This window comes from Pleurodeles waltl, chromosome 6, assembly GCF_031143425.1.
Source record: "Pleurodeles waltl isolate 20211129_DDA chromosome 6, aPleWal1.hap1.20221129, whole genome shotgun sequence".
In the NCBI taxonomy this organism is placed as follows: domain Eukaryota; kingdom Metazoa; phylum Chordata; class Amphibia; order Caudata; family Salamandridae; genus Pleurodeles; species Pleurodeles waltl.
Window position 1 is genome coordinate 1316902976 of NC_090445.1, and position 22771 is coordinate 1316925746.

Below are 22771 nucleotides of genomic sequence, written 5' to 3' on the forward strand. Positions count from 1 at the left end.
GTAAAGAAAAGAGTCGTGTCCCCCGGCTCAATGGCCATGCCCAGGGGACTTATTGGACTTATATGGAGTTAAGTTTGCGCCAGATTTTTATGCACACGATTTTTATGCCCCTAAGAGTCAATTATGTCAAAGAAGGAGACAGTCAATAGGAATTCTCGACCTTTAAGTGAATTAAAATGAGTTCTTGAACCCTTAAGTACTCTGAGCCTTGTGCATAAAGAGGTACATACTATTTAGTCACTTATATTGCACTATTCTCCTGGCTTCGCTGAGTTGCGCATATGGAACATGTTCTCTCAGCACATGTATTGCATTGATAAAAGAGCTCATGAGCACAAACTCAATATGGTTTTGTAAGTACTACATTAAAGGGCAGTTCACTGCGATGCCACAAGTCATCATGCACCAGTTAGAATCATGCTTGTGACTGCAGTCAGGTAATTGTTCCTATTTTCTGAAGAGGCTCTTTTTAAGTCAGGCCTTACAGTCTGATAATCTTGTCAGTACAGTGTGTACCGCCTTCGTGTGAGTCGGAATGACATTTGCCTGCTGTTCCCTCGGCTTCAAGTGTTCTCTCTGTGTAGAGGAAATATTGAATTGCTGCTGTTGTCCTGTCCCTTTTGTATGCAAGGGAAGCTTATAATGCATCTGTCAACACTATGCCTGTTATGTGACCGAGACAAACTTCCACCATTGACAGGTGCGGTACATCAATTCTTTCTGCTTTGTATGTGAGGTACCCATGCACCTCTGTCCTAAATCATGTACATGTGCTCTCTGTAACTGAGTACTGTAGGCGATGAGCGTGTCAGTCTACAACTGATTTCTTCTACACCTAGTTGTAGCATATTGGTTTTTGGATATCCGGCTATGTATTTCCAGTGGAATAAAGAAAAGAGAGCTTCATCTGCTTATAAATAATATCCAAGGACTTCTGGATGCAGTATCAATGCAGCAGTGCCCTTATGTTTAGTGGTGCAATGTCAAACTGCGACGATCCACTGCAAAACATTGACGAGAGGGCCTTAACGTTTTCATCTCTAAAAGAGGAACTGACTAAAGATACGCGTGTCGTACCACTTCCTAAAAAATGTATTTTTAATAGCAGTAGATTTCGAGCTTGCTGCCAGCGTCTGTAGCCCGCATGGGCACTGCAAAGGTGAATGTTGCGGCCCATTAACTGCGGAGCCCCGCTGCAACCATTAGGCTGATGTGTGCTGCGGTTCCTAATCTGTGAATATGATTTAGAGTAAGGGCCCGTTTACTCCGTTTTACTAAAACCAGAATTCAGTGCAGGAATGTTGAAGTTCAGCTCCAAGCGACATAGGACATGGAAGGGATGTACAGGCAGCCACTGCACTGGAATGAGCCGAACCACAGATTTAGAGTACACAGAGACACACAAGGGCAGAGTGTGAAAAATACATCGGAGGGCCTTGAGGGTTGGGGATGAAGGGGTGGTTGAGTAAAATCACAGAGAGCAAGAAGTGCATTTAAAAATAGCCAGCATGAGGTCGCCTGGGGTAGGGTAACTCCATGGGGTGGGGGTGGTCACTACACAGAGATGGAGGAGGGCGGAGATGAAGAAGAGGGACGACAAAGCTTGCACTCCCTTCGCTTGCTGGTAAATAAAATAAAATATTCAGGGGTCTGCTGGGCAGTGTAAGGAAGCTGGCCACAGGAAGCAGTACTTGGTCCAAGCTCCACGGTATGGACAAAGACTCAAAGCCCAGGAGGAGGGAGCGGAAGGCCAGAGGAGCACTGATCAATAGGAAGCAAGGAAACAGGAGTGACAGGGGAGACAACCAATGGTAAGTACCTATAAAAATGCACCCAGAGAGTGCATCAGGGAGCATGTAGTGGATCATTGCCTCCCCATCCCAATGATTAGCACCCACAATCACAAGTTCACAAACCAAAAGTACACACCTTTCTGACTCGGAAATAAGAAGGGGACACTCCTTTAAAATCTCTCCTATTTGCAATTCGTAGTGGGTCACAAACCCCCTTTTTCGAGTCAGTAAAACTTTTCCAACACGTAAAAGGGATTTTGTAAATTATACAAAGTGGTTTTGCCGTTGTAAATCTAGTTATTTTACAAACCGGCAGCCTTCACAAATATAAAATGCCTTTTATACATTAGACCTTAACTGCCTTTGTGAATTTAAGTCCTCTGATAGCTGCTGATACTGCTGTCCAGGCGCCCCCCCCCCCCCAGTCTATCAATCTCAGACGAAATTCTGTGAAGGCATGTAGTCTGATATTCTAATCTGCTATCCATTTGAGTTACATAGATATTTGCAGCATTAACATACTGGGTGTTTTATGATTTCCATAACTCGACTCCTTTACTCTTTTGTGCAGTGAATGTTACAGTGCATTAGGCATAAAATTGTGCTGATAAAGGGGACGATATATTTACTTACCACTGAGTTCTATGTATAACTTTGGATACTAACCAGTGTCCTACATCAGAACCAGCTCAACCTTCAGATGCCTAATTTCAATATACTACGTGTCACTGGGCGGGGTAATAGTAGTAAATTTTTCTTAGGCACTAGGAGGCAGTTTATACAGATTATGGTGAGGTCAGTACAAGTTTGAATTCGCTTTAATGTAATTTTGCTTCAAGCCGTTGAAAGTAGGATGCAATATGGTAAAACCAGTTTTCTGCAAAAAAGTGGGTTTTAATTAAAAAAAAAAAGTCTTGTGGCAGTGTATTGAAGTATTTATTCTCATCTCTCTCCACCCCCAAGGACTAGACAGTTGGCCATATTCCAAAGAATGGCAAGAAATTATTTACACACAGCACCCTGTACTTTCACTGAGCTGACTCAGGTCCCCTGAGGTTAACTCAAGTGAGAGTACGGGCCAGGTTCCCATCCTTTGCATGTTTTATTGGCCTCCTTGCGTGCTTGTTGCAGCTCCTTTCGTGCTTGTTGCAGCTCCTCAGATATATCTTCAGCTGCCAGGAGGACGAGACTCAAGGAACTCGTACGCACTTGTGTTGAAGGCTAGCGGCTTGGGAGCTAGGCACACCTACCACTGAGGAATGCGCCAATTTCTAGAGCGCTTACCTTGCTACAAGGCAGTCTCATATTCTGCCTATCTGATTGCATAGTTATCTAATTGATGTTTCTTGACAGTTTAATAGGTTGGAAATCCCACCCACGTTAAGGCGTAACCTCATATTACTTCACTAATAATGCTCTTAGTTCAAGTCCAGGTCATTATCATCTGTAGACCTATGTTTCTAGAGAAACGTATTGCCTTACAAGTCCTTTATGTAGCAATGGACTATGAGTATGATTGCAGCCACTCTAAGGTGGTATTTTAATTGGCATGCATTGTGTAGTGCTAATGCTTAGGAAATACTCTTTCAATGAAAAAGAATAATATTTACTGTCCACTTAGAGGCGGATATTAAAACCCCCGCTGTGGTGCACCTCTTCAGGGTTTTGTTATGAACTGACCTCAGAATCTGTAGATATGTTCATTAAAATATATTCTCAAAACACCAGAAAACTGAGTAATGGTAATGGTTGTTTTCCCTGGCTGTAAGTGGTAATTAGAGTCAGAACATTTTTCAAATGTTGACTGTAAAGTAGATTTTGGAACACTGACGCTAATTTCACGACTTTGCCGTTATTAGTGTTATGCAGAAGGTTTATGAATCAAGCACTTTATGTGTGTGATTTTGTGCTTTATTTAGAGTTGGAGTTCTTTGAGAGGAATCGTTAGGCATTGAGGTGTTACTGAAGCTGGACAGTTGGTTATATTGTTGGAGATCATTTTGTAATCTCTTTCATGTGCCAAGGGCAGGAGATGTAAAAAGCTCCCGGTGGAGAGTTTGAAGACCCACAAGATTTGAAAGAGGGCCTGGATGCCGGAACCTAGTCTGAATTATAAAATGGGGTGGGGGACGACGCCCCTGATGTACTCGTGGGTGTCTGTGTGGATGGTTTTGTGTGAGATGGCCACGAGTTTGAAAGCATTTGTACTTGAAGTAGGATATGGAGTAATGTGGGATTTCGTCTTCATTTGGTGAATGGTGTTGGGAAATCTGTTCAAGTAGGGCTCTTGCCTTCACCAATTCGGCAATAGCTCTTTTTTTGTCTGAATGAATGTCATGCCCACCAGCTGCAACCATTGCCACAAATTAAGCACTGTCAGTAAGCTGAGTCACACTATTCACAAACAGTCCCACGTCCCCAATGCTAGGCTTTCCTTTTAATAATTGTCACATGCCACAGACCAGTAGAGGTCACTGGAAGTGAACAAAGACTACATCGCCCAGAATTCACTAATTTGGTAAATAACAATCCAAGACTAGAAACTTGGTTACCCAGTGGCATGATCATTTGTTCGCTCTGTAGACTTGATCTTACGGATAAATGAAACTGTGAGCTTGTTAAGTGCATGAGGAGATACGATTACACAATGGTTAATGACAAAGGGGAAGACTGCAGAAAAGCGGTGCTGCATCCAATGAAGCACCACTTTTCTTGCGCCCCTTAGCACCCCCTAATGCTACCATGTTGCACCATATTTAAGATATGGCGCACCATGGCCGTAGTTAGGGAACTAGCATTAAACTTTTTGATGCTAGCTTGGCACTTTGCAAGATTAGCATCAAAAATGTTGACGCTAACGTCGTAAAGCACATTGAGGCCCATTATAAATAATGGTGTGCCTCCTTTTAACGCCTGCTCTGTGCAGGCATTAAAAAAGGTGCAAAATAGATTACGTTGCGACATTTTTTCAGCCCCCTTAATAGGGGAACGCCCACCTTGCATACATTATGCCTTGTGCAGGCATAATGCGGCACAAGGGGTTACAGAGTGGCACCATGCAAAAAATGACGCTAATGTGGAGCAAGGAGGTGCTAGGCCCTCCTAAATCTGGGCCAAACTGTTTTGCTTTGAGAAGTAAATATGACATAAGACATATTGGAGTTGAAGGTCTAGGCAAGTGGTGTTTGTTTCCTGGATTTTGAATGACGCTGTGATGTTTTTTTATGAATACAGATAGCTTATGATTAGCATAGTTGCAAGAGATTGATGGCGGCGGTGAATAGTACATCGGGTGGAAAACTGATTCTGAATATTTAATGTTAAGTGATCTGTGAATGTACCTGCTGAGGCACTGAGAAATGCACAACACACACTAGATCAAGAAGGATGTGATGAATATGCATGTCATCCTCCTAAAATATCATGTGATGTTTTCTAAAATCATTTGCTGAGGCTGTATCAGTGAGATCTTTGAGACGGACAGTGTATAATGAGGTGATGCCACCAAATTCAATACAATTAAATCTACAGGACAGTAGTAGATGTCCAGGCTGCTCGATCATAGCATGTACTTTGGAGGAAAACAGCTCGATATTAGATGGCTTTTATTAATATAATTGTTCTACAGAGTTCAAAGTGAAGAGACACATGTCTATATGCCCTTGATACTACCAATCATCCTATACTCATGCCCTTATAATTCATACTTTCACTCTTGTATAGAAGTACCCTTGCAGCCCACATGAAGACTTTTCACTTCCACCACTGTTCTCCATCTGCTCCATAACATACCAACGAATTAACAACTGTTATACAACACTGTATAGAAGGTCATCAAAGGCAGTAAAAAATATGACTGGTAAAGCCAAGGACTTTTTCTACTTTAGCCTTATCTCACAATCTCTTCTTGTAAATAAGGCAAAGATAGGAAATAACATGACATTTGTGAAACAAATAAAAACAACTAGTGAATGATTATTTGAGCAGACCTGGGTAAAGAATCTCCAGTCTTTAGTTTGTTGCAAATGCAGAGGCATTTTGTACATGGCTTGCTTCTAGCTTGACAAGTAAACAGCACAGTGAAATTAATTTGTTTTCACTTATTTTCTGAAATAGAAAAACACAGATGACAAACATGCATGTGGAAAGCATATTTATAGAATAAAAAAAAAAATCTTTCTGTCTCTGTAAAATGGACGTCAATGCAGTATGACTAAGTCACAATGATGTTAACTAAAGCTTGGTTATGCTAACTAGAGCACATCAAAATTAAGCATTAATTTCTTTTAAACAAAAATCTCTCGTGTGTATTGCATTTTCCTTCTAATGTAATTGAAAAAAGAGGTCAGCAATCTCCATTTTCATTGAGCCAATCTACTGCACAATTTACAAAAAGAGTTAGTGCAACCTTAATACTATTAGATTGCTTTGTTTACTTTCACACAGTTTCTCCCCCTATTCACATTAAGCAACTCTATCAACCGTATCATAATGGCATTCACAGCTCTGCACTATAATGGATCTTTTCCTTTCTCAAGGATCGAAATCAGTCTGTAATTCTTCCCCTGTCTTTTTTTTTTCAAAATAAACTGGTGACATGTGGGATGCTCTAAGGCTCCTCATTGAGTCCCATGCGTTTTTAAATGTATCTTACTCCTTTAGCTGACCTCATCACTTTGTTTGGCTTTTCTCTCTGTTATACCAAGTTTTGTTATACCAAAGACACTCACATTGTGGTCATGTCATGACAAAGTCAGCATCTTAAACAAATTTAAATGTTGCCTTTGTCCTGGATGACAACTAACTTGTATGAGCATAAAGGATATAAAACTGAAGTTATTCTACTGGTGGCATCTCCTACCATTTAGTCTTCTCGCCGGTTAACCCGGAAGTAGGAGCCTTTCCTGCTCCTAAAAATAAAAAATTTAAGAGAACTTTTTTTAGTGAACAGATTAATTAGGTTCCACCTACCAGCTCCTCCAATATCTGCATGCTCCTGCTTGCACGCCTGGTCCTTAGTAAGTAAACTTACAAGGGGACGCGTATAGGTCGATGAACCTTTTGATTCGCATGGAGTATCCTAGCCAGGCTAATGGTAGTCACACTAATAATTAATATGCAATTCAATAAACATTAGTCATCAACATGAATGAATCAGAAACAATAACACCTGATGACCCTCCGGTCATGAATAACCACAACTCACTATACGTTTTAGTAGTTTTATTCCCCATTAGTTACAATACTAATTCATGAAAATTAATTCAACTTCATTCACGTCAGCAATCCGTATTAATTCATTAGAAGACGCCAAAAACATAGTCTCATCAAAACTTGCATCAGAGTATATTCTAAGGCAGTAGCATAGGTCGATAATTGAATCAGGAATAAATAAGTCAACATGAGTAGCAGAGTTCAGCAAATCAGTTTGTCAATCAATTGTCTCTGTGTTTGTCAATGTCATAAGGTAGAAACCTCACCTAACCCAGATTAGCATCAGCATGTGGGACTTCATGCGAAAACAGTTTAGAACATGAATTTGGAAAACATCTAGCTATGAGAAAAACTATTAAACAACGCAGTTGTTACCTAGAAAGGAAAGGCACAAAAGTTAATTCAGTCACATTGTCATATCTACCTATCCTCGGTATGGATCAACAACAAGTCAGTCTTCGTCCTCAGGTCATCAATCGATCAGCGACACATCAGGCTCTCAAGAACTTGAGCCCAATGACAGAATTTCGAATCGCCTTGGCATCTCACTCCATCCGTCTCATCTTCTAACTCATCATCTTCTGAAGTTTTCAACATTTGTCACGGCATTATATCAAAGTCGCCCGGACTATCCCCCAATTCCTAATTGGTCAGTTAATCACCAGTTATGACTCTGTCCAATTGCCTATTTACTGCAAATCTATAAATTTTAATATTGTACAGTTCTCAGATTGTTGATTGGTTCACTTTGCGATGTCCTCATCATCCGGCTCGCCAGGTATCGAAAATGTTGCATCTTCTTCTCCAGTCAGTGTCTCTATTGTACGAGTCCTGGGAAAGTACGCTCTGAGCACTTTACACAGTGGTTGATACACTCTGGTTTTCATCGTCTCCTGTTTGTCGGTTCATGCAGAGGTTTCAGCTAGACAATTTTTATTAAACAATGAGTAGTTCATGGTTAGTCTGATTTGTCAGCATCTTTCATTTTAACGTTAATATTCAGCTTGTGCACGAGGCCTGGCAAAACTAGGCCACGACTTTGGCTAAGTTAAGCTCTACTATATAATGCAAAACACAAGTTATATATTTCAATATATCATACTACTATGTTATTACAATACGTTTTTCTATATTTCATATATGCTGTTCATTTTATCAGTACATTCGTGAATCTTGGTGATCGCTCTCCGAGAGAACATTTTCAAACGTGCACATTATTTTTCTACGTTAATCGTTTTTCTATATTTTCATTATTCTAAATACATAAACAGCCATTAATAATTTTTTATTAATTCGTTTGCCCTATCACTCCGAAAGGTCATTACTCTCTTCGCTCTTTAGTGAAGTAATGAAAGAAGCAATTACTGCAATTGCCTACATCTCGGCCTACCTTAGGGGCAGCATTCAAAATCTTCAGGCATTAAAAATTACACCACAACCGATGTTACGTCTTTACCCCTGTACTTCTGTCACATCCCATCTGACTACATTAAATTACATAGTCTAGCAGTAACCACGTGTACCATTTTTAAAACTGTTTTCACACTCACTGAGCCTTAATATAGGGTTGACCTGTTTTCATATCTAATTGCCTGTCAAGCTGTTTCCCTTTCATGTGTTTGCATACTCTCCCCACCAAATCTCTGTACTCCACCTGGGAGGCCTCTCTTTCTACTTTTTAGCAGTTAAACACTTGAACTATCTACATTTCACCTGATTCTAACCATTGTTTCTCAAACATATTTTAACTTGGCTCTTCATGCAGTGTTGACGAGCCCAACTCTTGCCCCATTGTGAATCTGTCAGTCAGGACACCCTTGTTGGATAATGGCACGCTTATCATAATTTTATTCACTCATGTTGCCTGTGCTTAGCACAATCTATCGAATTATTAGAACATAAAGTAAGTGGCAGACTGAATATTGATTGCTTCCCTCAAAAGAATATCCTAAACGTGGAGGGCTTTCAATCACCTCAAAGCCAATTCAGCATATCTAGATGTGCCGAACACCTTCTTATATTCCTTGAATACCTCCATGTTGACAGCAAGGAATATACAGCAGTGAGAGCATGGGAGTGCCTAATGATAGCGGGCCTGTACACTTGCATTAGTGTCAGCTGCCCAAGACTTAGGTACTCCTTTAAGAGTCAACTGGATAAAGTTGTTACACGTCATCTTCCCTGTGGGCGAGGGAAATCCCATTTGTTGTAATAAGAAAACAAAGCATTCAAGAATTTCGAGTGAGAGAAATCACCCAGAAACCCTTGTTTCTAGAGCTGAGCACTCGGCAACAATTAGGAAGCTTTTTGTTGGGTTCCTCCTATCAGTAACTTCCTCATGAGGACTCCCTGTGGTTTGCCAGTAGAGCCAAGTAGTTATTTAAAAGAATACTTTGTGGTTAATGGGCAGATACTGACTCATTCCTTTGCCGAAGCACGACTAAGGAGGTCAGCTGCCCACTCACACTCATTGGTTGGTAGTAGTCAATCACCTGTTAATATGCCATTAAGTGGAAAACGCTGTTTTCACTGACTGACCTATCCGAAACTTTTTCTTCATTAGTATGCCTGTGTGGCTTATTTCATGGTTTGCAGTATTCCACGGCTTTACATGAGAAAGCTCGAGTGTATTAGCACATCGGTGAGTCTGGCTGGATCTATGAACTAATACATCCACGTCAGGGATGTGTTGAACCTAATTTTTCAAACGTTTAAATTATTTTCAGTGTGTTCAGCCTTTAGACCATAGAGGTTGATAAAAAGAGTATAATTGAATTGGGTAATAATAATCGTCTGTTGTTCAGCCCAAAGATGCCCCAAGAAGTGAACTTCTGCTTTACAAATGCACATTATGTTAAACTATGTTGTCATCCTCTCCTACCCATAGAGGGAAGTGCATGTAGGGGAAACCAAAACTCTGTCAAAAAAGAGCTTGAACTTTAAGAAAAAGTACATTTTTGACACAACTTTAAAATTGTAATCCCTGTTTAAATTCCAATCATGCACAGCTGTTCGGGCCCCATCTACAAAAAACTTTTACAATCCAAAACAATTTTTCTGTCTAGAAAAACTTTTTTAATTGGTACACACCCTGTTTTTGGAGTTGCTAAATTATTAACAACTTATTCGGGTCATGAAGTGGCAGGAGGGAGTGAAATTTACGCTCCCTGGCATAGGCCCCCTAGACCTGCCCAGGAGTAAAGGTCCCCGATCGAGGGGGGGGGGTCTGTCTTCCTGTCTGCCCAGTGAGGTCTCTGTGTCCCACCCAGTTTACCTTTACTCCTAGGCTAAGGGAATCCATTTCATGTGATATGTCTGTGGGGGGCCACCGTATGGCAGGAAACTTGACTCACTGTAGAGATGAGAGGATGAAAGCCTCAGCAAACAAATCTTACGAGGCAGGTCCTGAAGTTTAGTCCAGTTTCCTTTATTTCAAAGGACCCAGGACAACCTCAGCTGCCATCTAAGACCGGTGTCTGTGAACAACTGCCAACACGGATACTCCGGAATCTTGGACAGAGCTGACACTGTGAGAGTTCCACAAACAATAATACTAAAACAAGCATAAGTAAATGTAGAATAATATGACATCTTCTCCTTTCCTTACAACAAAAAAAATATATATAATAACCACAACTAAGACAAAATTTAATTTAAAACAAAATCAGAAAATTTAGAAGGTAATTTAACTGTACATTTACTGTGAGAACGCTGCTCAACAATATAATTTTTTATTTCAGCACAAACTTCCTGAGTATTGACACACCCAGTTTCCCCCGCTACAATCTCAGAATGCAATGGCTCTTGCAACTACGGAATTGATGTGGTTATGTTCACATTAAAACCAATAGAAGTAGCTGTTGAAATCATATTGTCAGTGTTCATGTAAATATCCCTGTCAGAGAACCATTTTTTGAAAATATCAACTTGTGATGCAGAAATAGGCGCTACACTGTTCATGTTCCATCATCCCTTTCCTTCCAATAAAAGAGAAGACTTACTAGTCTTGATGACCTTCAGAGGTAAAAAAAACTTAGAATCCCCTTTAAGAACTCTCTGAGGTTTTCTAATCAGAACAAAATCATGCACATTGATTGGCACATCTTTAACATTAATTCTGAATCATAGTTACACTTTTGTAAGCTTTGTTTTTCTAAAACTCTGCGTTGCAATTTGCTCCAATCAATTCCACACAAACATTTGGATTTATTCACCTCATTCTAAGGCAACCAAGGTGGAATCAGTTTGGTTCTGTCCTCCCTTCCCCTAAGAAGGGTAAAAAGAGACAATCCTGTAGTGGGCTGAGGTGTGGTAAGGTAGGCCCACATTTTCTCTTTAAGAAAAGAAGAGACATCTACATTGGCAGCAGTTGCTGTTTGAATTCCCTCCTTTAAAAATCGATTGTCCCTTTCTACCAGAACATTGGACGCTGGGCTGTAAAGAGCAACTTGAGATGGTTAACATTAAACCTTCTCATGAATTCCTCTGTTTTATTATGTAAAGTGTACTCCAATGTCAGTAACAATTAAAGAAGGAGAAACCTCAATAAGGAACAGTTTCTCTAGAAAATAAATTACCAAATCTGAATTAGCAAACTCTACAAATGAAAAATAAATCCATTTTGAAAAATAATCAACCACAACAATGAAATATTTCATAGAATTAGGCAATAGATGAAAAGGCCCAGAAAAATATAAGGCCAATATATCCCAAGCTTTGTCAGGAAAAGGAACATTGCACAAAGGCTTGGTGGTACATTTCCAGTGTTTATCTGAAATAACACAGTGCAAACAATTGTCCACAAAAGTAGTGACATGTTTGTCATACTGGGCCACCAAATAAGCTGCCTTCAACCTTTTGCAGGTAGCTGAAATACCTAAATATCCCTCATGTGTAATTGTGATCATTTTAGTTCTCAAACCACTAGATGGAACAAATAATCCCCCCCATACATATTCAATTCTCACAAGACAATTCCATTGCAATTTGATTAAAGGTTTTCAGGTCAGCATCAAGCTTCTTCTCAGAAGGCCAACCATTTTTAATGAAGTGCAGAACCTGTGTCAACACCACATCTTTATACATGCCCAAACTCTAGTCATCCTTTGAAATGCAGTCATCACAAGGAGAAACAGCATCCACTAAACCCACAACACACTGAGTATCATTATCTGTATAAACATCTTCAGAATGTGGCAATGGCATGCGTGAAAGACAGTCTGCATGAGTAATTTTCCCCCTTGAACATATTTCACACTAAGATTATACTCCTGTAATTTAGAAAGCAAACACGCCAAGCGATCAGATGCGTTGCCCAAACCATTGCCACAGAGAAGATACACTAGAGCTTCGTGATCAGTGTACAATTCACAACTGGCACCCCAAATGTAAGTCTCAAACTTTATGTCATCCTGGAATGCTCATTTTTTGAAAAACACTAGCAGCAGATGCTAGACCAAATGGCAACCTACAATACTTGAATGCACCAAACAGTGTGACAAAAGCAGGAAGTGGCTGGGAACATTCAGTCAATGGTATTTGATGGTGAGCTGACTGTAGATCTATAGTAGAAAAAAAACGTAGAATTGCCAATGCTAGTCACCATTGCTTGTATGTGGGGAAGAGGATGACAATCCACTAAAATGTTTCTGTTAAGGAACCTCGAATCAACGCAGAGTTGAAGATCTCCATACCTCTTCTTTGTGAGAACAATGGGAGAAACCGATTCTGAAGAATCAGTAGGCAACATTATACCCTCTGAAACTAACCTATCCAATAACTCTTTCAAATTCTGCCTAATGCTCAAAGGTACATGTCTAACTTTGTGTACTATGGGTACAGCTCCTTTCTTCAATTTGATGCAATGCTCAAAACCCAGAACAGTTCCAACTTTATCCGCAAAAACTTTGGGAAACTGAGATTTGAATTGCTCAAACAGACCACCTGCAGAAACTAGGGGTACAGAACCAACACTCTTCTCTACACAAGAAGGCATGTCCCCTAAAGCAATAGGAACATCATGTCCGGGATGCAGAATAATACCCAGTCTAGCTAAATCTTTCCAACCCACAATGTCTCTTCCATTAACTGCAAAATATATTTTATTATATATGCATCTCTCCAAAATTTCTAAATTCGAAAAGAAGAATCCAAGAAGTTCAATATCTTGTTCACCAAATGCTTTAGGACTTATATCAGGGCACTCCAAAACATTTGAATCTGTCTAAAACTTAAAATAAGTGGTATCCGACAGAATTGTTATAGGAGCTCCCAAATCAGCCATAACTGTCAAACTCCTGCCACTTACAAGCGATTTACACAAAGATAGTCCCAGTTGACAAGTGCATGACAGAATCCATGGAATCCACAGTCAAAACAACATTGGAAAATTTCTCTAAACACCCCAGGCACAGTTCTTCCAAATCATTAGTATGTACATTACTAATCTTCACACTTCCAAGATTGTTGGTCGTACCAACAGAACTCAGTGTGCATGTACACACCACATGGAAATGTCCTACTTTGTGACATTTCAAACATTTTTTATCTTTTGTGGGACACGAGGAGCTATTTCCAATATGATTACGAGAACCATATCGGAAACAAACTCTAGCACCCCTGCTTTGCTTGGAAGACTTCTTGTAACTGCACAGATCAAATCCTCCTCCAACATGCAAGTAACAGAAGATTTACTCATGTGACCTGACAAAACTTTAGAAGAAACAATGGACCTTTCTATACTCTTTGCAATGTCAATTGTTTCTGCCAAAGAAGGATTACGACATGCCAACAGACGTTCCTCTATTTTGTTCGAAAAACAGTAAAACACAAATTGGTCCCTGATGTAAATTTCCACATTATTGCCAAAATCACACGTAGCGGCTAAAACACGGAAAGTTGCTACATATTCTTCAACAGTTTCTCCAGAAGTTTGTCTGCACATGGCAAAATTAAATCTTCCAAGATGCATGCTGGATTCATCTGAATACTGTTTCCCCATCCTTTATTTGCCTTCCATATAAACATTCCAAACTGCATAGCAGCCTTGTTGCACCTGAATAGGTGGTAAAATATCAAAAACATGATGTCCAGCAATCCCTAGATGGTTGAACAGCAAAGCCATTTTTCTAACAGGATTAAAATCAATAGCATCTATGGCTGTAAGGTAGTTCTCAAAAATCCTCAGCCACTCACTGCATTTTATATCTGGCTTACCACTCCTTTGTAAAAAAAGGAGGAGGCTGAACTACTCCTTGACTACGAGCCGTGGTAAAGGTGCAAATCTGAAACAAGGCGGGAATCCAGCCAAGCCTTATGACGAAGAGAAGAGAATGGTTAGGCAAGCAATGGCAAACAAGGTGTCCAGCTAACCTTTTTTTGTGCTGAACCAGGCAGCAAACTGAAGGTAAATCCCTGGTGAGAAAATGAGTCAAATGACTAAAAACAGAGAAACATGGCAATGCATTATGGTCACTATAAAGCAGGCACTGGTGCAGAGATGGCTCATGAATTGCAGTAGAAACTTTGGAAGAGAGCAGGCAGCTGAGAGCAGTAGGCTATTCACCAGTGTGTGCCGCAACTAATCAACAGGCGTCGCTCCTGTTGGCTGGGAGCCGTAAGCTGAACTCCCGCGCATGCGGTATCCAAGCAACAGGAGACACTCGAAGACGCTCGAGGTACGCTCGCAAAGGGAAGTGAGCTGTCCCAAAAAAAACACCAAAAATTTGTTCTGAATAAAGGAGAAGAAAGAATACAACCGTGGCACCGGCGTGAAGGTAATTCAAAAGGAAGCAAACGTCCATAGACTGCTGGAGGATTCGCCGGATGGCCCAGTAAGAAGAAGATCGGCTACCCAACCCCTGGTACCAGATTATGTAGAGAGGAGAGGATGAAAGCCACAGCAAACAAATCTTACGAGGCAGGTTCTGAAGTTTAGTCCAGTTTCCTTTATTCAAAGGACCCATGACAACCTCAGCTGCCATCCAAGACCGGCGTCCGTGAACAACAGCCAACATGGACGCTCTGGAATCTTGGACAGAACTGACGCAGTGAGAGTTCCACAAACAATAATACTAAAACAAGCATAAGTAAATGTAGAACAATATTACACTCACCCTGCCAAACCTTTGAGGGTAATCTCTGGTTGTGCCTCAAGATGCGACCTCCCTCCAAATTTGTACCCTGGATCAAGGGAAACTCCAGCCTTCAGGGGTGCTTAACTTCGCCGCCACACCTCGCCCCTTCCACTCGGCATGAGCCGCAACTGGTACTAAGAGGTGTCATCCCCATGCCGGACATCATTGTTGTTTGCACAAACATGCCATCAGTCAGCATTCTTTATATCTGAAGTCCAAAATTATGTATTTGAATACATTCACACCCAGATACAAGATCACCAGGTTTATGTATTAATTTTCTCTCTATTGCTTTGCTTATTTAGGGAACCTGAATGGTTCTTCCCCAAAGCTGCTTATCATCGGCCCTGTGCCACCTGTGTGCTATGGACAAGAGAAAGTAGTGTTTTCCTAAAGTTTCTGCAGTCAATGCCCCTAACCACACAGACAGCATGACTAATAGTGTGAGTCTTCAAGACATTACAAATCACCATGCAGTTTAAATTACGCGTTGTACTTCAGGCCATGTTTTGCAGCCCCTGATCATAGTCATACTGTTTGTAGGGGTCTGGCCAGTCAGCCAATCACCTAGCAGCGCTTTGCTAAGCTTCAGCTGTGTGACTGGCTATATTTCTTTAACTCAGAGAGAGAACAATGTCAGAAACCGGCATAAATGAGTGCCAACCTTCTCACTGACAATCCAGCCTATTAACAAGCTTAGTCTTCACCTCTGCCCCTCTGAAGTCAGAGCCATTTAAAGCATAGGGAAAATGGGCTATTGCCCCGAGGCCCCTGCGAAAGATACTCTTTAGAGAAACTTTGTGTGCATGCCCAGCCTGGCATACCTAACTTCTTGCACTCTCAGGCAGCTGATGTTAATTAAGTTAAAATAAAGGATCTGTCTTATTCCTCACTTTTTTTACTTAATCTCACCTACCTCATTTAATCTCTTTCTCTTATTCTACCTGCCTCTATATCTCTGTGTGCCCACCTCCTTTTCCTATCTGATTACTCTGTACTTCACCTAAATCTGCAGCACCTCTCAATATACCTCTTTAACCCACCACTATCTAGCTGTCTCTCACACCCTTACCTCTCTCTCAACCTGTATACATTACTCCTGTCTGTCACTGCTTTGTTTTCATCTTACCTCCCTATATCTCTACTCCATCTAACCCACCTCACTCTCAACTTAATATCCCTATTTTTAATTTCTTGTCAGTCTCTTTCACTCTCCTCAGACTTCCCCTTCTCTGTCAGCCTGCCCTCTGTCTCACCTCTCACATCTATTTGCCTGCCTGCACACATCTTTCTCACTAACAAACTAAATTCTAACCCACGCCTCTCACACACTACCTACCTCAACTTACTTCAACAATTTTCCGCTGCCTCACCTTTCCACATCCTCCCTCCAGCTGCCTCTCTATGTTCCCTCCTCTTCACTTATAACATTATCTTACTCTTTTTTTCTATTTTTGCCTATTTTTCTCCGTCATAAACTCCTGTCAGTCATCTCTCTCTGTTCCTCCTGTATTTAAACTCACCCTGACTCTCTACCTCACAACACACATTGCACTTCACCGCCTTGCTTTACCTCTGTTAACCTCATTTTTTGTTTCTCACCTTACCTCTCTACCTTATCTCTTTTCCCTAAGCACTTTGGCCCTGATTTATACATTTTGGTGCAAAACTGCTCCAACGCAGTTTTGCATCAAAAGGTTTAGCACCGGCTTGCACCATATCTGAGTACCAGCCAGGCACCATATTGCAAAGGGTAGGCTAGAGTAAAAGAAAATGTTGTTAGCCGGGCGGGCAGGTGGTATGGAAGAAGATGGTTTTGCTCCAAAAAATGACGTAAGCCAGGTTAGAGTAAAATAATGACTCTAACCAGCCTAGGGTCATTTTCTGAAGCAAAACCATCCATCTCACATGACTCCTGTCTTAGAAAAGACCGGAGTCATGCCCACCACCCCAATGGCCATTACAGGGGAACAGGGGCCCCTAGGCATGGCCATTGCACCCAGTGCCATGTAGGGGGGGGGCACTTGAGGGTCCCCACTGGCACTTTAAAAAACAATTCTTACCTGTACTTACCTATGCTTCCCTGGGATGGGGTCCCCCATCCTCCGCTATCCATCTGGTGTGGATGGGGGTGTCCCTGGGGCCTGGGAAGGGCATCTGTGGGCTTAATCCATGGTGTTCCACCACAGAAATAGGCCCACAGGTCCCCTAACGCATGCCCTGACCCAGGCATTAAATAATGGTGCAAAGCAAGCTTTGCACCATTATTTGATCCCTCCTCCCGTGCGTGATTTTAGCACAGGGGGATAAATATGGCGCTAAGGCTATAGAGTCATTTTTTGCACGAGAACGCCTACTTTGCATCTTATTGACTCAACGTAGGTTTCCACATCCAAAAAATGACTTTAACTCATAAATTTGGCGCTAGATGGGTCTAGCGCCAAAGTATAAATATGGAGTTAGTTTTGCACTGAATTTCCGTCAAAAAAATGACGCAAATTCAGTGCAAAACAAGTATAAATGTACCCCTTTATTTGTGTTTCTACTCTTTACCCTTTCTTCCTACCTTTCTGTCCACCCCACTGCTCTGTTAACCTAAACAGTTTTTCTAGACTTCTTCTAGTTTTATGCTTTTTTGTACCTCACTGCTTTAGCTATACATTCTCTCACTACCTCAACTCTCTGACTCTGAAACTCGCCTCTCTTCCTACCTTATCTTTCTCTCTCTCTTTTCCTCACCTCTTGGTCTTACAGATCCCTTTCTGTATCTCTACATTTTCTTCTCCCTAGCACCAGTTTTCTTTACCGTTCTACCTCGCTCTAAACCTTATGCTTCTCTCTACCTCTCTTTTTTTGCCTACGTCTTCTTCTTTCCACCTCTTAATATATCAGTGTCTATCTCATCAATCTTTCTTTGCTCATGTCATCTACCTCACCTGTCTCTTAGCCTCATCTCTACATACATTCTCCTGCTTTTTCATCTCTCTTGCTCTACCATTCCCTTCACCTCTCAGACACTTCCTGTCTTCTACCCCTCCCATTTGTCTTAGCAGAGACAGAGGTCACTGTCTAGCATTGGGCCTATATGCATTCAGAGAGAAGGAACAAAGAAAGGGACGATAAATTAGGTGAAAACAAACAGGTTACACCTGATGGACTGGTGGATATCCTCAATCACTGCTTTGATTTTCACTGTTACAGAGAGAATGGCAGTTGTGAAGGGGAATTTGTTTGTGATTATAACTATCCAAGAATTTAGTGACATTGCATATGTCATATTTTAGTATTACGCACTGGTGCACTGAAAATCCACAAAGTGACCATTATGTATTGTTGCAAGGCTAAACAAGAAATTGTAAACCCTATAGGGTGTTCCTACCTAATGCTAGTGCAGAGCTGTTGGCATTGCCAAAGTTTGTCTGTAAAATATTGTTTAGAAAATATAAAAGAAGGGGGTGTGGCTAACAAGATGGCCTACTAGCAGCTTTTCTTGCTGGCTCCACTGGCTTGTACACCGATCCTGCTTTTTTTCTGCCCTTGTGAGTTGGAGCCGTTATGAGCTGAATGACCCTCCCACTTCCTCTGACAACTGAGTACTTAAACAGTTGTGTTCCAGGAGGAGACCCACGGGCCCTTCACATAGTGATATACTCGGAGGGGCTACACCCAGGACACTAACACTGGCTGCAACTTGCCTGAAGTGTATACCCGGGCCCCCTCATCAGTGGAGTGACTACAGCTTTCAGGGGCAAAAGGGATACAGTGAAGACTTCTAGAACATGGGAGTAAAGCACTGAAGTATCCTCTGGGGCCCACACAAATATAACAGCTCTGTAGAGTCTAACCACCCAGAAAATAAGGCTAAGGACAAAGATTGCAAACTGACGAAGCAAAGCAAAATGGGCAGGTTCACAAAGATGCTGGGTCCTCAATCTGGTCCTGATGAAGGGATGGTGGGCTTGCCGGACAATGCAGATCTCCTCCAGGCAATCAACGCCTCGAGAAATACCCTGGAAGGGAGAATTAATAAGGTCAGGTCTGAGGTCTCCCTGCTTCACCAGGAACTCTGCAACCTCTCAGAGCATATTACGCATACAGAAAGCAGAATTTTAGAAATAGAAGACACAACTAAAGATCTCACCCAAGAAGTCACCATACTACCCTCAAAGACGTGGCCTGGAGGGTAGACGATGCTGAAAATCAAGCGAGGAGGAATAACCTGCGCTGTGCGGGTTTCACGGAAGATGTGAAGAGCCCTAACATGGGGACCTTCCTGGAAAAATGGCTGAGATACTCCCTCCCACTTGCAAAGTTTTCCTCGTCCTTTATCATCGAAGGGGTCCACAGAGCCCTAAGTGCAAATCCCCCTGGTAGGCAGACCACCAAGACCTGTCATTGCCCAATTTCTAAATTACTGAGACTGGGATATGGTACGAAGAGAGGTACAGAAAATTGTTGAATTCCGCTATGCCAAGTCTAAAATCATGATCTTCCCGGATTACGCCATGGAAATACAAAAACAAAGACAAACATTTAACTCATCCAAACAGAGACTGAGAGTGCTGAATATACAATACATGCTGCTGTTTCCCAGCTAAACTTAAGGTGCTTTTTGAAAGTAAGACGATCTTCTTTTGAACTTCACAAGAAGCATGAGCCTGGCTAGAGGAACGCCCAATCTGGCACAGAAACAAAGACATCCAGGAGACACAGTTGAGACCAACATGAGAGGGGGCCAGGCCCAAATACAGGAGCTGGGGAGAGGCTGGGGGAACAGCGAGCACACAGTGGTTAAAGATCCCACTTTCGCAGAGACGGCGAGCCCCAAGGTCCAGAATCTCGACCAATACTGTGAGATACCAGGCCCGCCGGCGGCCCGGGAAAAACAAACAGGACAGAACACAGAAAGAGGTCATTTCAGGTTAATCGGAACATGAACACTCAACAGATTCTGATGACAACCACCCATTAATGGAGGCAATAACCAACCTGGAAGGAGAGAACAAGGGAGATCCCTGAGGGGCGGCCTGAGTTGGCCGAAGCACCGGAGATGGATAATCGACATGTCACGGACCACTCACCCTAGAGGTCGATTACATATGTGAGATAGAGACAGTTTTGTTTCAGTTGCTTGTTTTTCTCCCCATAGGACTTTAACTGAGGAATCAGTGGTCATCTGGAGAACTAACTGAAGTTGTTGAGAGAGGTTTAGATTAGGGAAGGGAGGGCTACCAACCTCTATGGCTTAGCTCGTGACTTATTTCACATGTTGACAAGTTGGGAGACACGTGCAGGAGGTGGGGGAGAGTAGGGAAGGGGAGTTGAGAAGATGGGAATGTTGGGAAAGTAGTTAGGAAAGAAAGGGTGTTGCTACAAATGGGACATGCTCTTGATACTTGCTGATACAGACAGGGGGCCACTCTGTGGGAGAGCCAAATGGTATCAAGCGGCACAGTCGATGGGGCCAGGCGAGCAGAATCACAGGAGACATTTCATAATGTTGTGGAATATTAATGGACTCTGCAACAAGGTTAAAAGAGGGCTGGTAGCTAGGTACATCAAGAGACATGACCCTAATGTAGTCCTCCTACAGGAGACACATTTGACAGGCTCCCTCTGCAGCTTCCTGGGAAAAGAGGCATACACAAGTTGGTGCCGGCGGGCATCACCACAGGATCCCACAGTGTGGCTATCCTGATAAGGAAAGCCCCCCCCCCCTTTCTCATACAGAAAGTATGGACTGACCCAAATGGGACTTAAGGGAAAGTGAAGGGTCTCTGGGGATGGAGGGATGTTATCCTGGCCAGTATATATGCCCCCAAAGATTGTAAAAGGTAACCCTAGATATGGTGGCAGAGATAGTGATGGAGGCAGGCTCTTCAGTCCACATTATTAGGGGCAACTCCAACGACATCATGGACTTTACTCTAGACCATACCAGCCCAGCAGAGGGACTTCAGGAGGGGACAGCCATGGCAGAGTTTGCAGCGACCATGGGGTTCTCGCACCTCTGGTGCCGGCATCACCCCACTGACCGTGCATACTCCTATTATTTGGGGGCCCACAGGGTGTTCTCCAGATCAGATTACATAATCGCAGCAGCTGGCGAAGTGAGAGGTTTGGAAAGAGCTGAATACTTGGCCAGGGGTTATCAGATCACTCTCCTCTTTGGCTGACCTTTGGGACACAGATACGTAGGGGGACGATGACCTGGAGACTGAATGCCTGGGAGCTTTGGAATGAATCGGTGGCCAGGAAAGTAAGAGTAGATATGGAATTATATTTTAAGGAGAATAAAGACTCTGGTACTCTGGGAGGCCTACAAAGTGGTACTTAGAGACCGAGACCGAAACCTCATAGCGCATAGGAGGAAGAAGGAAGTGAGGGAAGTGGGGGGAACTATAACAGAAACTCTTAGAGTTAGAGGGTACTCCAGGGTCTCAGTTAGAACCCGCCGTACAGCATAGGATCACCTAGTCTGTAGGGAATACCAGACACTGGCACAGCAAGAAGTCAGAGCCATGGGTTTGTCCACGCAGCACCGTCTTTATGCCATAGGAGATATAGCAGGATGGCTGCTAGCCTGGAAAGGTAGAAAGGAAGCCGAGGCCAGTTGGTTAACTAGCAAAAAAGGAGAGGATTGGGTCTCCTCATCAAGTCTCAAGAAATAGCAAATGAGTTTGCAAGATACTATGAAGCCTTTTATAAGGCATGACTGTTGGTCAGTACTGCTTAAAGAGAATAATTCCAGGAAGAGGTGACATTAGCAACCCTGACGGGACAATCAACACACCTTGGAAGAAGACATAGAACTCTCAAACACTGGTGGCAAAACCGTGGGTCCTAATGGTATACCGGCTGAACTTTTTTGTTTGTTAAAAATGCTGGACTCCTGGTTCCATACTTGCTTCAAATGTTCAGAAAAGCCAAGGAGAAGGGTCTCCTCCTGTTAGACCGCCATAGGGCTAGTGTAGTAGTTATCCATAAACCAGTCAAGTCCACAACACAATGCAGTTCCTACTGCCCGATCTCTCTTTTGAATATTGAGACAAAAATACTGGCAACAATATTAGCCACCAGACTTATACCGGTGATTACTAACTTAAAACATATGCATCAATCGGGCTTCATGCCAAAAAGGTCGACTAGGCTCAACCTCCGTAGACTCTACAACTGGCTTAAGGTGGTTCAATTGAGGAAAGATCCCTACAAAATCCTGTCTTCAGATGCCGAGAAAGCATTTGATGTTGTTCACTGGCCCTTCCTATAAACAGGCATTGATGAAGTTTGGGTTTGGGCCCACATTCAGCCTGGCTAGATTTCTACAAAAACATAGTCACCAGAGTCAGAGTAAATGGCGAGTTATCCACCGACTATTGTTTGTCTTTGTGCTAGAACCCCTAGCCTGCATAATCAGAGCACATCCAAGCTTACCCGGTTTTAGAGAGAGAGTTAGGGGGACTCAGGAGATTAAATCATTTCATGATATGCTGAGGATATCCTTTTATATGTAACCAGACCCACTGAGACAATGCCTGGTATAGTCCAGTATCACTATACTGAGAGCAGATGGTCCTTCTCCTAGCCTCATAAAAGCCTTTGTATGCTAAAGCTTGTGCTTTCATGTAG

The 22771-nt window shown here is 42.3% G+C and overlaps 1 protein-coding gene across 7 annotated transcripts in view; it reads left to right on the forward strand.

The window, feature by feature from the left end:
- LDB3 (LIM domain binding 3) overlaps positions 1-22771 on the forward strand; it is a 508962-nt gene that overhangs the window by 392211 nt on the left and 93980 nt on the right. The window lies entirely within an intron of this gene.